Genomic DNA, 14768 nt, shown 5'->3' on the forward strand with positions numbered 1-14768 from the left:
AAAGTACCAGTAAAAATGAGAGCTTTTGTTAGTTTTATAGCAAATAAAAACTAACAACCCCCGTTGGTTGATGCCTTGTAAGAGCCAGACACGGTCATGGGTGCTTTACGTTTGCTTCTGCCTTTCCCCCCTGCTGCCCCCCTCCCCAATGAAGAGAGGTTTACAGATGGGGAAACTGAGCTTAGAGATCCATCCTTGTGATAACTCAGCCGGTAGCCACTGTCTGTTATTTGTGCTAAGGGTTTCATAAAAGTCTTCAACCCCTCCCCCCCGTCCCGCTCCGGGTCCCCCAAGTCTGCGCCTGAGAATCATCAGGAAGCATGTGAGGGGACAGGCTGCTTTGTTTCCCGCAGCGCCTGGGAGAGGGCACTTGCTCAAACAGTTAGGGCCTTGCATTGAACTGACTTGCTTGAGTGAGGAAGGTTCCTGAACCCGGCTTGGCCAAACTCTGAGCCTGTGGCTCGAGCCACCTTGCTTTCTTCCCCAGATCGTTCAGACCTGTCGGTATTAATGTTTCACATGTCAGGGTTACTTCCCGCCTCACAGAAGCTACCGTTCTAAGTGGGTTAGCGTGTGCTGGGCACGACCAGCATGGAGGTGGGGGTTTTCAATCCCGAGTGGAAAGACAGAGGCTGAGAGCAGCAACAGAACCGCAGGGTGCGCTCCCACAAGCTCAGGGCTCTCGGGGAGAAGAACCCACCCGGCACCCGTGGGCCAAGAGAGCCTGCCTTGGACGGTGGCCCACCTCCAAAGCCCATGCCCGGTGCAACCAGGAAGAGGTGTCAGGGCACACTCTGTTTTATTTCCCTTTCCAGGGTAGGCCTGGGGCAGATGTGTAGCTATTTCCAAGGCTGGAGAAGCAGCCACAGAGGTCTGGGTACATGAAAAATTAGTCCTATTACTTTTAACCTATTAAATTCTGTGCAGAGCGCTGAAAGGAACAGAAGAAAGTGACCACAGCAAGGCTCCCAACCCTTCGCTTTCTCGAGCCCAGGTCCCTTTGTCTCGGTTTCAGGGCCTCCTACCATCTGCCCTCCCTGCCTGCACCCCACTCTCCCCGGTGACCCTGCAATCTCAGTCGGTTCAGGTAAATCCCCTTAGAGGCACAGCCCGAGTCCCCTCCCTAACTAACGACAGGGAAGGGGTATTCAGTGGGCTCTCTGTGTACCATATCTAATGCAATTCTCACCCTCTGCAGTGGGCATTAATACCCGCATTTTACTACTGAAAACCCTGAAGCTCAGAGAATCTAAGCAAGCTTGCTCGCGATCAAACACACAGGCTCTGTCTCCCGAGCCTCTGCACGCCCAACGGGGCCATCTGTCCCCGACCTGAGCGTGTCTCCAGGACTCCCACCTGCGGCAGCTCCACCCTGCGCTCAGTGTGATGGAACAGAAGGTTCCCTCGGCTAGTGTGCTAAAAATGAATGCAGGAGACCGGCGAAGCAGAGAGGAATCAAAGAACGCTCTAGAGAATGTCAAACGTGCCCGCTAACTCTCCTGTTCACTTTGTCGATCCGATGGAATCTTAGAGCCAGGAGGAACTTTCAGGGGGATCTCATTCAACCCAGTTCCCTGCCGTGGCTTGAATTCGCCTCTACAACATCCCCTCCAAGTGGTTGCTCAGTCTATGCACAGCAAGGGCAAGAAAAAGCAGGCAGAGAAGCTTCAAGCATATACGGGGGCGGTAGGTAGCTTTGTTTGGCTGGGGCTTGTGCAGAATGAAAGTGACAGGAAATAAGGTGGGGAGGCAGGTGGCGGCCAGATTCAATAATAACAGTAATAATAATAATAATAATAATAATAATAATAATTAATAAGAACAACAGCAGCAGCAGCAGTCCTGTCTGTAATGCTAACATTTTCTGAGTGCTTACCATATACAGGGGAGCTCTCCATGCATAATCTCCCTAAACCCTTACACAACCCCATGGCAGAGGCACTGTTATGTTACTCATTTTGCCAATGAGGGTGTCCTGGGGAGATTAAATAATTTACCCGAAACCACACAGCAAAAACCGGAGGCAGGGTTCGAACTCAGACTGGCTGGCTCAGAAGCCGCCTCAGTTAAATATTCCACTTTTCTGGACTCCTAAGATAAGGCCCTTAGTTTTTGTTGTATAGGCCAGCTGAGGGTAAAGTTCTGTCCCATCACAATAAACCATCCAACGTTTCCATCACTAAAACTTTGAAACACAGATATCATGGTCATGTATCATATAAATTAAAAAGTTGCCTGCCTCAATTGTCAAATGATTTCATTACACAAATTCAGTCTGCTCTCTGCCTCATCCTACAGAGCCCAGTGCACTCGCAATAAAGGGAATTCTTATCTTGAACATTGGCAGTTTCACACAGCTTTTCACTACTTTAATATTTTTCCCAGCAGTCATTCATATTACACTGGTTACAAGAAATTAGCAGGTCAAATCACATAATTGAAAGGGGAGGCATTACATACTCCTGATGGCCTTCTGTGTTAAAAGTGATACACTTTTTAATTCTGTCGTGAAGCAGAACTATCATTAGCAAGTAGTAAGTGTTTATGTATTTTAATGTGCTGCTTCTGGGGACGTCAATGCTTTTTAAATAGAATATAGCTCCCACACCATCAGCAGAAGGTGGCTAATGGCTTCGTGGCAAGGAAAATGAAGCACAGGTGGGCACTAGATTCGATCACATAGGCCAAGATCAACCTCCTTGGCTGACCCAGACCGTCTCCCCTCTGCAGGGCTGGCTCCAAGGGCGTGTGACCTATGCAGTGGCACAAGGCCCCCACACTCCCAGAGACCCTTTGCTCAGCTTCGCGCTCTGCTGCCGCCATCTTGAAACTGTTAATAATTTTGAACAAAGGGCCCCACCCTTTCATTTTGTACCAGTTATGAAGCCAGTCCAGCCCCTCTCATTCTCTGTGTGCCCCCAATGCCCTCCCTAGCTTTTCCTAGGACCCAGGGACGGGCCCATCTACTCACGTGCCCCTTCCTCTGCCTGCAATGCCCTCTCTGATCCTTCCCGCATGTGCTACCTGGGTGTGAGAAGGTCTGAGTGTGTGCACGGGATGGTTCGGCCTCTGCGCCCTCTGCTAAGCTTCCATCTGAGCCTAGTTGCCCTTGGAGCTGGCGATCACCACACGTTTCTAGGGCCTGTGCCAGGGACGCCCACCAGGTCTCCTCCCTTCCTTTCTGCCTGGCAGTTTTGTCCTGTCCAAGGGATGCTTGCGGCTCTTAGCTTCCTCGCATGTCAGAATTCCCGGGCGTGTGCCAAGGCCAGGGAAGGAGCCAGCCTTTACCGCCATCTCTGCCCACTTCTCCAATGCTCTCTGATGCCTTCACTCACAGGAGGCTTCCCTGCGGAGGAATTCCACAGATAGAATTTGCACCCAAGCCAGAAGAGGAGGATGTCATTTTCTCACACGAAGGCCAAACGCGGGGCAAATGAAAGTACCAAGAGAGGATGCTTGAGTTCTAGGCGTCTACTGTGCCATTTATAGCCAGGACTCAATTGTCTGAATTGGTCAAGATGGTATGGACAATTGAGATTCACAGACCCTACAGTTACTAAGTCGCACTTTAGCAAATAGATTCAGTGAAAAGCATGTATTCAAACAAATACTTGTCTTCGTGTCCATAGCAACACCAATCCAATTAGCCAAGAGGTGGAAGGAGCCAAGTGCCCATTGATGGATGAATGGATAAATGAAATACGGTGTAGTCATCTGATGGGACAGTATTCCGCCATAAAAAGGAATGAAGTCGGTGCACGCTACAACATGGATGAACCTGGAAAGCATGCTGTGTGAAAGAAGCCGGCTCCCAAAGACCACACATGGCAGTATTCCATTTCTGTGAAACATCCAGAATGGACAAATCCATAGAGAGAGAAGGAGATTAGAGGTGGCCAAGGGCTGAGAGGGGGGAGCCAAGGGGAGCAACTGCTGTCTGGGTACAGGGTTTCATTTTAGGGTGATGAAAATGTCTGGGAACTAGACAGAGGAGGAGGGGGCTGCACAACAGGGTGATGTATGAAATGTCACTGAATTGTTTGCTCTCAAAGTGTTAATTTCATGTTATGTGAACTTTACCTCGATGAAAAAAAAAAAGTTGGGGGAGGTGTAAAAAGAGAGAGAGAGGAAGTAAGAAAAGTAAATCATAGTCCCATTTCCTCACACCCCTGTGTCTGGTTCAGAGGAAATGGGAGGGGACTCAGGGGTGGGGTGAGAGTCTGGTTCTTAACTCTTTCTGTGCCGTGCCAATCTGGTGAAGCCCAGAGACCCTATCTCAGAATTATGTAAATACCTAAAATTAAAAAAAAAAAATGAATGAAAGCAATTAGATTGCCATACAGTTACCAAAAGAGTTTTATTAAACACTGTGATGGAGTCATTTACGTGCTGCTTTGTGCATTAAATCACACAATCCCGTAGTCGGTCTCAGATCCAGCATAAATTCAAAATAGTGGGGCGTGTGTAGATATCTGCAAAATGTTAGCAGATAGAAAAATATCTGTGGTGTCTGTTGTTGACACAGTCACAGGAACTGCTAATGCTAGAGAGTTTCCTTGTCGTTATGGACTTGAACGTTTGTCTGAAGGAAGGCACTGTCCGTAAGCCAAGCAAGAAGCAGGTTCGTGTTAGGAACTAAATGTGCCCGCACCTTGATCTTGGATTCCCAGCCTCCCGAACGGTGAGAAGTGCATGTGTGTTGTTTGAGCTGCTCGTTCCGTGGTATTTTGATATGGCAGCCCACGCTTAGAGACTTGCTTGCAGGCGTCCCTGAAGGAAATGCTAACACTTAGTTAGAGGTGAATGAAAAGATGTAATTTTTTCCTTTCTAAATTTATGGACTCCCTGGATTCTCTGCAAAGCTCTCTTGGATGTCTGTGCACCCTAGTCTATCGAAGGGAGAGGGTCTCTCAAATGAGAAAAAGTCACCAACAGAATTTCTGAGAGGGAATGGAAGAGATAATGGGGTGGCTACCAATGAACCAGATAAACCACCGAATATCCGCTTTGGAAATGTAACTTACCATTGCCTCCTGCACCTTCTCGTCCCAGCCTCAATTCCACGGTCCATACCAGCGGCTTACTCAAAAGGGCTTAGGCACTAGCTCAGAGCAACCTGTCAGTTGGACAACAGTTGGGGCGGGGGGAAAAAAAAAAGACCAGCTTATAGGTGTCACCTTACATCTTGGGCTCCAATAATTCCTTATGTAACACGAGTCGCATTTATCTGGTGTTTGTGAACTTTGTCAATGCACTTTTGCATCTTTTGTGTCATTTTATCCTTAAAGCAGCCTTACGCTGATAAAGGGGCTAGGTATTGGTATCAATTTTTTGCAGAGGATGAAACCCAGCACAGAGAGGTCAAGTGACCTGCCCAAGGGCATTCAGCTGGTTAGCAGAGCCACGGCCAGAAACCAAAACTCCTTACTTTGAGCCGTGGGCCTATAGTCCTTTCGGCATGATTTTAGGAGCAGGAGGTCAAATACTTCAGGAAGCAGCTTATTCGCGTCAGATGAGAAGGAGCCCAGGCCCGTCCTTTATGAAAGTCAGTCATCTAGGAGCAATGTCGTAGCTCCCTAGAGGACGATTTGTTGGTACTGGATGCTAGCAAGCAGCAGCACTCCTGGTTTTGTTGTGCTCGTGGCAGGGACGGTGATGGTAGTTTGTGCTTGGTTACTTAGTTTTGTCATCCAAGAATCCACTGCCCAGATTTGAACCTGCATGCTAGGCTTCCGAAGACCTTAAATTTCCTCATTCATGGGAATGGCTTTCCTGACATACCACCCCCATCCCCCTTTTTTGACTACCCGTCGTCCTCGGCACAAAGAAAAAGCATACATTTGGACTTAAATCTTTCCATTTTTCTGTCTACTTACAGACTGGGGCACAATTTTAGTTTGGGCCAGAAGGAGGTATTTTAATGTTTGAATATTGTCTTTTGTACTCTACAGAGATGTTTGCACAAATGTCTTACTCTTATAGCTAGGAGGCTGGATCTGGTTTTGCGTCATCAACAAATGTGACTGACCTTGGTCTAAACCCTTCCCATTTCCCAAGTGGTAGGAGTGTCTTTGTTATTCCCGGTGAGCCCCTTGGACTGTGCCTGATTGTTTATGATAATGAGGTGGCTTACGGAAAAGTTGCAAAAATACAATGAAGAATTCCTGTATACCTTGCCCCCTGATTCATCAGTTGTTAATATTTTGTTCCATTTGCTTTATCATTCTCTACGTTATCTTCTAAACCCCGAGAGCAAGTTACGAATCTAACAAAAAACAAGACATTCTCCGACACAGCCACATTCCCATTGCTCCAATACTGCTATCTACAAATCTTATTCAAATTTTGCCTATTAGCCCAATAACGTCCTTATAGCAATTTTTTCTTCTGGTCCAGATTCCAGTCCAGGAGCATGCATTGCATTTAGACGGCACGTCCCTTTAGTGTCTTTTTAATTTAGAACTTCCCCAGCCTCTCTGGCTCTTCCACGACACTAACATTTTTGAAGACAACAGGCCACTTGTTCTGTGGATTTCCCCTTCATTTCGGTTTGTCCGATGTTTCCTGATGATTAGATTTGGGCTTTGCCCTTTTGGCAGGAATCCTACACAAGGGAGGCTGTGACCTTCTCGGGGTCTTGAGTCCAGAGGCGCATGATGTTGGCCTGACCCGTTATTGGCGGTGTTCACTTTGAGCACTTGATGAAGGTGTTACCTGCCAGGCTTCTCCACCGTGAAGCTATTCGTTTTTGAGACCTGCTCTTTCCCACAGCTCTACTGCCTACGTGGTGTGGCCGTGTCACCTGTCTTCACAGAGTGCCGAGCTCAGGGTCTCTGTGCATTCAGGCCGCCACAAGGAAATCCCACAGACTGGGGCGCTTACAAAAAACAGACGTTTATTTCTCGCAGTTCTGGAAGCCGGCCATCCAAGATCGGGGCCAGCGTGGTCGGGTGAGAGGCCTCTTCCCAGTCACGGACTTCTTGTCCTGTCCTCGCGTGGTGGGAGGGAGAGGGCGCTGGTCCCACTCAGGAAGGCTCTGCCCTCCTGATCTAGTCACCTCCCCAAGGGCCGCCTCCTGCTATCATCATCATGGGGGTTCCGATGTCAGCATGTGAATCGGGGGGAGACACGAATATTTGGACCATAGCCCTCCGCACTGGTGGGATTAGGTGTAGCCTCGGGGGAGGTGAATTTCTCTCCCCACCCCTCACAAGCCCACGTGAGAGTCTGTGGCACTGAAGGAAACCGTGTCAGTGCCGACCCCGCTTGCAAGTGACTTTGATGTCACTGGAACCACCCCACAGGATTCAGAGTGCACCCCGCTTCCAAAGGAGAAAATTAAAAGAATAAAACATGGCCAGTTATCTTTTCACAAAGTAGGCCCATGAAGGTCTTACCCCAGCCACGGGAAATGGGGCTTGTTCGCTCCACCTGCTTGCTGAGCACTGCAGGATAGACTTCTGTCTCCAAGGACAGGCCAGAAAGCTGCAGGCTGCCCTTCCAGCCAGTGCTCCTACTGCCGTGTTTATGGTCCCCCGAGGGCCCTCAACGAGGCCGGCATTGAGTAGGTGTTGTGCATCATCCAGAGTCCAGGGGACTTCACCTGTCCTGCTGGGGGGACGTGGGCTGAGCAGCTGGGGGGGGGGCTCTGTGGCTAGGAACAACCACACGGGTCATCCAGAGTGCTTGCCAGAGCCAGGCACTGTCCTGTGGCCCTTTTGATTCCCCGAGCGACTGGGCTGGGTAAAGAGAACACCCCATCTTACAGAAAAGAAACGGGCTCCAAGACATAACACGCCCCAGGTCACTTGCTGGTCAGACGCACCGTTTGATGTGATCATGTCAGTTTTCTCTTTCAGCATTTTATTTGCATTTTCCTCCCTCAAGCAGGGGCAGCAAGTAAGAAGGGGAGATCTCAGACATCGCAGAAACTATTCCCGGGCCTCGGACTGGGCCAGTTGAAATTGGGTTTTCTGGGTTTTGTTTTGCTTTGGTGGGAAGCACACTAACATTTGCCCTGCTGGCCACTTGTACTGCTTTCTTGGAGCCTTTCCAATCACCCCATGGTCTTGGTCTTAGGGTGCTTATTTTATTTTTATTTATTTATTTATTAATTATTTTTAGATTTTATTTACTTACTTGTCAGAGAGAGAGAGAGCAAGCGCGTGCGCACAAGCAGGGGGAGTGGCAGAGGGAGAAGCACGCTTCCCACCGAGCACAGAGCCCAATGCGGGGCTCGATCCCAGCACCCCGGGATCACGACCTGAGCCGAAGGCAGACGCTTAACCCAGGTGCCCCAGGATGCTTATTTTACAGATGGAAAGACTGAGGCCCTGCACATCACTATTGGCAAGTGCCTGAACTAGGATGGCATCCAGCTCTCTCCTGTTCCAAAGTCTGGCCCCTAAGCCCCTCCTCACTGAGTCAGGATTAATACGGGAAGATGCCCCTGGGTTGCAGGCTTTCAAATGCAAATCAGACAACCAGGCCCTCTCTGCCCCCTTCTGACTGACAAAAATGAAAATGTTGAGTACTGTCTGAGGTTGGGCAGAAGGCAGGGAAAGAAGAGTGAGAGCCGCGCTCACGTGCTCTTGCTGGAATTGTAAACTGGTATAAAGACTTTTCAGGGGTACCAGCCGCTCTCACAGTCGAAACAGCATTTCCAGTTTGATCCAGTGGTTCTACTGCTAGAAATGTTTTCTAGGGCCATATTCGGACACATATGCCAAGATAGGTGTCTATATATTTGTACACATGCACATACCTATATATCCTTTCCCCATAGCATTGTAGGTAAGAGGAAACGCTAGAATTAACCTAAGTGTATATTAATTAGGAAATTAGTTAAATACATGATAGAGTACCCAAACAATGGAAAGTTATACCGCCGCTAGAAAATGACCGAGGGGCCCCTGGGTGGCTCAGTCGGTTGAGCGTCCGACTCTTGGTTTCGGCTCAGGTCATGATCTTGGGGTCCTGGGATCGAGCCCCGCGTTGGGTTTCCTGCTCAGTGTGGAGTCTGCTTGGGATTCTCTGTCTCCCTCTCCCTTGGCCCCGACCCCTGCTCGGTCTCTCTGTCTCTCTAAATAAAGCAAGAAAAAGATTGAGGCAGCTTTACTCATGATGCCATGGAAGGATAGCCAAAGTACACTTTTTTTTAAGTTTGTTTGTTTGTTTAAGAAATCTCCACACCCAACATGTGGCTCGAACCCAGGACCTTGAGATCAAAAATCACATGTTCCACCAACAGAGCCAGCCAGGCGCCCCTCATGTATACTCCTGAGTAGAAAAAAGAGAACCTTATAAATATCGTATGATCTATCTCTGTGTAATAAAAAAAGTGAGGTTATAGAGACAAGTTCCAGAAGGGAATTTTAAGAACTATTAACAGAAGCGACCTCTGGGGAAGGGGAATGGAGAATCTTCTACCACTTGCATTTTTACTGGAAGCATGTATTACTTTTACATTTTAAAATATTTAAAACACCATTTATGTTTTACCTTCATCTTTTATATATTTAAAAATATTATTTGTGTCAATAATGGGGGAGCCTGTGCACGTGTGTGGAAAGGGGGCATTTGGGAAATCTCTGTACCTTCCACTCAGTTTTGCTGTGAATGTAAAACTGCTCTAAAAAATAAGGGCTATTTAAAAATAAAATGTAAAAAAATATATATATATTTGTGTATTTTCCTGCCCCAGAAATTTCATGAAACCAACACAAAGGCAGTTGAGTATGCTTTTGAAAGAAATAGACATGACCTTGGACTGGGGGTTTCTTTAGTAAGAAAACACCTCTGGAAGGAAGTGAAACACACAGCCAAGACAGAGTAGGGGCACTTCCTGCTTATGTGCAATTGAAGGACTTCTGTTCTTAAAGGGGCAGGAGGGCAGTTACTAAGACTATAACCCTCATAAACCTAAATCAAAGGGACTGTAGACAGGTCTGCAATAGGCCTCCTTTCTAGAATGCAGCTGAAGCACACACCGAGTTCAATTACAGAAGCTATGTCTTCCATGTTTCCCTGTAAAATGCCATCACAATGTTACATTTTGGTGAACCGAATCATATTTTCAGTGAGGTAGAGAAGCTATTCTTTGAATCATGCAACGATGTGTGTGTGTCAGAATATTCATGTATTGGATTTCTCTAAGTAGAAGCACCTCTAGCCGGGTTGCACCACCATAAATTTGTACGGATGCTTCATTTTAAACGTTACCAGTATTTTGCATCTGCCAGCTCATTCCTGCCTCCTGGCAGCCCCAGAAGGGTACGACTGGGCAGCTGCATCCCATCTACAAATGCAAAACTGGGGCACATGGTAAGTGACTCGTCCAAGGTCTCTGGGCATGTGGTGAGGCCAGAAGTGGGTCCCAAGCCTAGCAGGTTGGCCTCTGGCCTGGTGCCCCGGCAGGGGAGGAACTGCGGTTTCCTGGACTTTCATCATCCGTCCATCCGTTTATGTGCAAGTAACTTTCCACTGACTTCTCCTATGCCGACCTAGAGAGTTCCTTGCTGAGGCAGCCCTGAGGTGAAGGTTCTGAGGAGGGAGGGGGCCACGTGGGTAGCGGACGGGGTGAGCCTGGGAAAGCAGGTGAGGCGGGTGGTGCAGGAGGGGTGTCTGCCTCCCTCTCAGCCAGCGCCCCCCCCCACCCGCCCGGGCTACCCCAGCTGGCTTCAAGAAGGGAGGGAGGAGCCACACAGCGGAGGTGGCTGTGGGGAGGAAATGGAGCACATTCACAGCCTGTTCTGCCAACTGCTGTTCTCCTGTGTGAATTATGGGATGATTGGATAAGTCGAGCAGAGCAGCCTCGCACCCACCCTGTGATCCCCATTATGGACGTTGATTCCAATGCCCCGGGGAACAACCATGAAGGCTTGGCCCCCCCCTTGCTCCCCTGAGAGTGCTGTGTGCGGGTTTAGCAAAATAGGCTCTTCTCCCCTCTCTCTCGGCTGCCCGCCTCACCCCAGGAGGGTGGTTAGATGTAGCCGATCAAAATGCAACACAGCCAGTTAAATTGGAATTTCAGATGAATAACAAAGACTTTTGAGGAAAAGTTATCCCGTGCAATATTTGAGACATAGTTAAAAATTATTTCTCTGAAATTCCCATTTAACTGGGAGTCCTATCTTTTATCTGGCAACCCTACCTTGGTGGGGGGGGGAAACTGAGGCCCTTTCACAGACTGATCACTACTTTAGCTGTCTGTCCATCCAGATCCACTGAAACACAGACACACACACACACACACGCCTTACTGATCACTACTTTAGCTGTCTGTCCATCCAGATCCACTGAAACACAGACACACACACACACACACACACACACACACAGGCCTTGGTAAGTGTCAGGCCTCACGGTTCTGGCTTAGGAGCTCCCGCCAGCCCTGCCCCAGCTGGGTCTGCCGCCTAGGGCGGGGGCGGGGGGGGGGATGGCATTGGGGGAGGGGGCTGAGAGCTCAGCCCAGCAGAGTCGTAGGCCACGAACTCCTAGGGCAGATGGGAGCCACCGACTGATAAATGTGCCCTCAGGGCTTGGAGCTGGTCGGCCAATAGGGCCCTGCATTCAGACCAGAAGCCGAGTAAGCAGAAAGACTTCCCTGAACCCCCTAAGGCCTGGCGAGGTCAGCGTATTTAGCGGAGGCTCCTCCCCTGCAGAGGCCGGCTTCCGCCCTGGGCTCCTGGTGGCCGGACAAAGGCGGGATTCAGACCCAGGAGCAATAGGGAGCTGGCTCCCGGGGACACAGAAAGCTCCACACGCTCAGCCCGTCAGGGTGTCATTCAGCAGAGAATCCACTAAGTGCCAGGCAGTGTGCTGTCGCGACAACACAGTGCCTGTACGTGTGGACTCTGTTCACACTCAACTTGATTGAGGTTTCATTTACATAAAACATAGTGCATTCATTTTATGGCTGCTTAAGATGGGTACTGGCGACCACGCGTGCCTGTGGAACCACCATCCCAAACGAGATACAGAATTTTTCCGTCAGCCCAGAAAGTTCCCTGTCTGGCAGCCATTTTAGAGACTTGTGCTTAAATGCCGGCCTGGGGGGAGGGGGGGCGGTGAAAGCCTTCTTTACTCCCTGAGGCAGAATGCTCTCCTCATACTCCTGTGCCTCGGAAAGTCTTCTCTTGTGACGTTTGTCCCTGTTTTGCCGCTTGTTTCTTCCCTGTCTCCGCTCCCTGTCGGGCTGGGTCCCCTCAGTGGTGGGCCCAGGTCTTTTTTCTCTCGGTATCTCCAGCGCATAACAACATGGGGCCTGAATGAGTGCCTGTTGAATGCTCGGCCACAACCATACTGGGGCAGCAAAATTCCAATCCCGCATCATGAAAAGTAGCGAGACTGTTATTAACCCAGAGAGCTCCTCTTTCAAAACAGGTACGGATGTAGATCTGTTTCTCCTCTCCTCTGTGGCCTTGCTCACCTCACCTCAGGTTGCTGACTCTGTCAAAAACCGTTGTCAGCCCATGTGGGAAGAAAAGCCCACGAGCCCTTCTTTCTAGGCCTTCCAGGCTTGACCTTTGTGGCCCACTGGGGATAGACACGTAATAATAATGATAATATAACTTCATGTAGATGTTTCTGGTCTTAAATGTCACTCGGGATCATTGTAGATCATCTAGAGAATATAAGTGACATTAATGGCCTCCTTTCTGCAAGCCACGGACTAGTCAAGGCATTGCTCAGTAACACAGTAGGATTGAGGTAAGAACTAGTATTGTTACCCCCATTTGAGAGAAGGGATCCAGGTTACCCTAACTTGACCAAAGTCCCACTGCTAGTGAGTGGGAGCTGGGATTTGAGCCCAGGCAGCTGGGCCTGAGGTGCCCCACTTCTCAGGGCCCTACCAAGTTTGAGAGAAGAATATGGTAGAGATTTAAAGAAGATTTTTTTTTTGGGGGGGTTGTATTTAATTGTATGGTTTCCTCTGAGATGTACAATTATTATAGGACATAATTACCTGCAAATACGAGCTATAGGATACGTGATTATATCATAATCAAAGAATGGATAAATGCCTCGGAAAATCAGAAAGGAAGATTTCAGGGGAAAAAAAACCCAAATTGAGAAATGACTGAGTTTATAGACAGTAACAGCTGTTCTTTTTAGGAAATTAAACTGATTTTTTTTCCTTCTCAAAGAGTTTCTACTTCCTCAAGAAATGTATCCTGTTTGCTGTGTGCTCCAAGGCAAACTTTGTGTATGTGATTAACATGCTCAGATGGGCCTGATGTCCTCAAAACAAAAGGATAGGCCATCAGGCATCAGAAGCTTTTTCTTTTTCCCCTCGGTCCTTGATATCCAGCTTGTAACCCAAACCTGTCATTTCCATTTACCCCGAAGTTGTCTGCTTCTCCCCGTTTCCCCTGCCCCTTCTCCAGGAGCCCCGCTTCATGGCGCCCCCGAGTGTTGCTGTACCAGCCTCCTCTAGGGGGCGCTCTCTCCCCAGTCCGCCCTGCTCCACCCTGCCCCCTAGGGTAAGTCCCCTGACCTGTGTCCACATGGCCTCCAGCTTCTAAACCTTCCAGCGCTCCCCAGCACCAGCAGCTTCAAGTGCAAGGGCCTCCGGAGTGCCACAGCCTGGAACCAGGACTACCCGCCGGCACATTTCTCTTTCCGCCAAGTCACCACAGCGGTAGCCACAAGGGTTTATCACTCTTTAGGCATATCCGTGTCCAGGCGTCCACTTCCGGACCATTATTCATGCTGTTCCCTCTGCCAGGAATGCATTAGTCTCACTTCCAACCTCACGACCACCTTAGGAGACGCCCATCATGGCACAGATGCTAAGATAGAAGGCTCTGGAGTCAGACTGCCCAGGGCCGGCTTCTTGGCTGTGCAACCTGCGGGGTCACGTCGTGCGAGCCCCAGGCTTGGTCCAATGTTCTGCTGCTGCCATCAGGAGTTTTAGTCAGTTTGGAAGAAGGTTGCTGGGCTCACAAATTACGTAGCCTGCCCCTATTCCAACACTGATAAGCTGTGTGACGGTATAATAAGGGTAATGGCGAAGGGCTTGAATGGGACAGGGTGGGCTGCATGGGAAGTGGTAATAAACGGGACCTGTCATGATCGCCACCTCACCGCTGAGGAAACAGGCGCTCGGGGACTTGCTCGGCAGCACACAGCTGTCACATGACAGAAAGTGACGCAATTCGCTTTCACTTCCCGTGTCAACGTGAACTTTCCTAGGTAGCCCGGGCTCTTCTTAGCACGTGGTCACATCGGCTTCTAGGGGATCAACTATGTGACAGGACTCAAGGCCTGGCCAGACCTCTTTTATTCCTTTTTTCATAAGCCTTGAAAGCAAGCAGAGCACAGAGCGGCTCTTCTTCACGTTTGATAAATGAGGCCAGAGTAAACAAGTGACTAGCTCGAAGGCCCAAATCCGATACAGGCTTTGCTGAGACAAAGATGGGAGCAGCAGAGTCTGGGGCTCCGGGAACCCATCCATCATGCCTGTTTCTCTGCGCTCTGGAGCCAGAACCCTCCTTGCTCTGCAAAAGGGGCTGACGCACGCCGGGCTGGGGGCAAGGCTATTTGTGCGGGTGCATGGGGAGACGGGCCGTCTTGCTCTTTCCTGCACCTCCCAGGGCGCACTGGAGGGAGTGGGGCAGGTAGCTCCCGATGCCACCAAGAGCGGCTTTGAACGACCCCGCAGCATTAACGGCTCAGCGCCAGCATTTCTGGTGGCGACGAAGGGCTGGTGCGGTTGCTACGGTCCGAGTCAAGCGTTCATTCATCTAACCCCACATTCAGGCTTG

General features: G+C 49.5%; 2 long non-coding RNA genes across 3 annotated transcripts in view; one reads left to right on the plus strand and one right to left on the minus strand.

Moving 5' to 3' along the window:
• Positions 1-1847: 1847 nt before the first annotated feature.
• On the minus strand, positions 1848-14349 carry LOC114218026 (uncharacterized). The gene is made up of 3 exons (XR_003611095.2): positions 13499-14349; positions 5025-5116; positions 1848-4770 (listed from the first exon to the last, which is right to left on the minus strand). It is a non-coding gene; the product is annotated as an uncharacterized LOC114218026 (long non-coding RNA).
• The window catches only part of LOC114218027 (uncharacterized), a 31656-nt gene continuing 21387 nt past the window's right edge, over positions 4500-14768 (plus strand). For both annotated transcript variants that reach the window (XR_015769490.1, XR_003611096.2), the window contains exon 1: positions 4500-4681. This is a non-coding gene — a long non-coding RNA (uncharacterized LOC114218027). The remainder of the gene's footprint in view (positions 4682-14768) is intronic.

Source organism: Eumetopias jubatus, unplaced genomic scaffold (genome assembly GCF_037043125.1).
Source record: "Eumetopias jubatus isolate StellerSeaLion01/CBP00866 unplaced genomic scaffold, mEumJub1_p1.0 scaffold_11, whole genome shotgun sequence".
Lineage (NCBI taxonomy): Eukaryota > Metazoa > Chordata > Mammalia > Carnivora > Otariidae > Eumetopias > Eumetopias jubatus.